Source organism: Prionailurus bengalensis, chromosome C2 (assembly GCF_016509475.1).
Source record: "Prionailurus bengalensis isolate Pbe53 chromosome C2, Fcat_Pben_1.1_paternal_pri, whole genome shotgun sequence".
Classification (NCBI taxonomy): Eukaryota; Metazoa; Chordata; class Mammalia; order Carnivora; family Felidae; genus Prionailurus; species Prionailurus bengalensis.
In genome coordinates this window covers 126,299,779-126,302,859 of record NC_057350.1, presented here as the reverse complement: position 1 = coordinate 126,302,859, position 3,081 = coordinate 126,299,779, and the positions used below count along the sequence as shown (strand labels likewise).

The window sequence follows — 3,081 nt, the reverse complement described above, 5'->3', positions numbered from 1 at the left end:
TGACCTTGTCATCCTAGGCATCCTGGGATGAGGACCCTATGGCCTTGACCAGAGGCCAACACCCTTTCCTGGTGACCCCTCTGACCAGTCCAACAAGCGCTGTCTTTAGGTCACCCTCATGCTGGCTTAAAACCAGCTAATGTTGACAGAGCACTTAGTATACTAAGAGCTTTATAAGGACTATCTTTTTGATAGTCCTTTTTTTTTTTTCCACCTTGAAAGTCACAGTTTATCTTTCTACATTTAGATTAGGAGGAAAAAAAATGAAGAACCCATTGGTAGCAGGAAGAAGCAAGAGTCTTCTAGGATCTGGCATTTGATGAGATAGATATTCAGTTACTGTGCATTTCCATTGTTTTTCCATGGCAGAACATATGGCGGAGACTTGGGAACACGCATGCCTTAGGCCAAGTTACTCTTATGTTCCATAACTATGTTGCTTGCAGGGCTGTTGTTGCCACAGTAGTTGGCTGTGCCCCAGACAAATGAGGTGCTGGTCTGTTCCCACAGATCTTTATCCCAGTCTTCATTGAAAGGAGGGCACTGCCAGGTGCTCTCGGCCAGAGGCTCTTGTCCAAGGTTCCTGGTTTGGTTGACAACATCCTGCTCAATACAACTTTTATCGCCACAGATTGAGATATATGGTGGCTTATTGCGGCCCGAGGAATCTGGTGGTGAGCATTGAAGGGACAAGTAGCCAATTTGTTTGCAACATCAGGATGATTCTTTCTGCACTGGATAAGATGATAAGGAAACCTGCAGGCCCTGATCTGGTGGTTTTTATCATAGGGGCATTGTAATAACTTTTCAGGGTCCAGGGAATCGACGTAAGTTTCTTCCATGTTGGAAATGATGGAGCTGAATCCAAGTGCTGGTCGAGACAGCCTCTTCCCACAGTCGCTTTCTCCGGACCTCCAGGCCCCAGCAATGCTCACTTCCGTCCCCCCTATCTTTTTTAATTTATTTATTTTTATCGTCAAAACCATCAGAGTTTAATAAAAAATGACTCTTAACAGTTCATCTTAACAAGTGATTAGCCATGATAGTCAAAATGTATACACAAGGCAGTAATCTTCTGTTAATCATTAATTCTCTTTTCTCCTGCAATCATGAGTCATTAACTTCTGGATACTCATCTTTAAAGAGAAGGCTCCAGAGTTGCGGCAAGATGGCGGCTTAGGAGGACGCTGGGCTCACCGCACATCCTGCTGATCACTTAGATTCCATCTACACCTGCCTAAATAACCCAGAAAACCGCCAGAGGATTAGCAGAACGGAGTCGCCGGAGCCAAACGCAGACGAGAGGCCCACGGAAGAGGGTAGGAAGGGCGGCGAGGCGGTGCGCGCCCCACGGACTGGTGGGAGGGAGCCGGGGCGGAGGGGCGGCTCGCCGGCCAAGCAGAGCCCCGAGTCTGGCTTGCAAAAGCGGAGGGGCCTGACGGACTGTGTTCCCACAACAAGCGCGACTTAGCGTCTGGGAGGTCATAAGTTAACAGCTCTGCTCCGAAAGCGGGAAGGCTGGAGGACAAAGGGAGGGAGAGCTGCTGAGCCCCCTGACAACAGAGCTCAGTTTGGTGGGGAACAAAGGCGCTCGCCAGCGCCATCTCCCCCGCCCATCCCCAGCCGAAATCCCAAAGGGAACCGGTTCCTGCCAGGGAACTTGCTCGCTCCGCTCAAACACCCAACTCTGCGCTTCTGCGGAGCCAAACCTCCGGCAGCGGATCTGACTCCCTCCTGCTGCCACAGGGCCCCTCCTGAAGTGGATCACCTAAGGAGAAGCGATCTAAGCCTGCCCCTCCTGCCCCCGAGCACCTTGCCTACCCACCCCAGCTAATACGCCAGATCCCCAGCATCACAAGCCTGGCAGGGTGCAAGTAGCCCAGACGAGCCACACCACCCCACAGTGAATCCCGCCCCTAGGAGAGGGGAAGAGAAGGCACACACCAGTCTGACTGTGGCCCCAGCGGTGGGCTGGGGGCAGACATCAGGTCTGACTGCGGCCCCGCCCACCAACTCCAGTTATACACCACAGCACAGGGGAAGTGCCCTGCAGGTCCTCACCACGCCAGGGACTATCCAAAATGACCAAGCGGAAGAATTCCCCTCAGAAGAATCTCCAGGAAATAACAACAGCTAATGAGCTGATCAAAAAGGACTTAAATAATATAACAGAAAGTGAATTTAGAATAATAGTCATAAAATTAATCGCTGGGCTTGAAAACAGTATACAGGACAGCAGAGAATCTCTTGCTACAGAGATCAAGGGACTAAGGAACAGTCACGAGGAGCTGAAAAACGCTTTAAACGAAATGCATAACAAAATGGAAACCACCACAGCTCGGCTTGAAGAGGCAGAGGAGAGAATAGGTGAACTAGAAGATAAAGTTATGGAAAAAGAGGAAGCTGAGAAAAAGAGAGATAAAAAAATCCAGGAGTATGAGGGGAAAATTAGAGAATTAAGTGATACACTAAAAAGAAATAATATACGCATAATTGGTATCCCAGAGGAGGAAGAGAGAGGGAAAGGTGCTGAAGGGGTACTTGAAGAAATAATAGCTGAGAACTTCCCTGAACTGGGGAAGGAAAAAGGCATTGAAATCCAAGAGGCACAGAGAACTCCCTTCAGACGTAACTTGAATCGATCTTCTGCACGACATATCATAGTGAAACTGGCAAAATACAAGGATAAAGAGAAAATTCTGAAAGCAGCAAGGGGTAAACGTGCCCTCACATATAAAGGGAGACCTATAAGACTCGTGACTGATCTCTCTTTTGAAACTTGGCAGGCCAGAAAGAATTGGCACGAGATTTTCAGGGTGCTAGACAGAAAAAATATGCAGCCAAGAATCCTTTATCCAGCAAGTCTGTCATTTAGAATAGAAGGAGAGATAAAGGTCTTCCCAAACAAACAAAAACTGAAGGAATTTGTCACCACTAAACCAGCCCTACAAGAGATCCTAAGGGGGACCCTGTGAGACAAAGTCCCAGAGACATCACTATAAGCATAAAACATACAGACATCACAATGACTCTAAACCCGTATCTTTCTATAATAACACTGAATGTAAATGGATTAAATGC

General features: G+C 48.0%; 1 pseudogene; it reads right to left on the bottom strand.

The window, feature by feature from the left end:
• Window positions 1-215: 215 nt before the first annotated feature.
• On the bottom strand, window positions 216-910 carry LOC122492411 (annotated as a pseudogene).
• Between the last annotated feature and the right edge of the window lie 2,171 nt (window positions 911-3,081).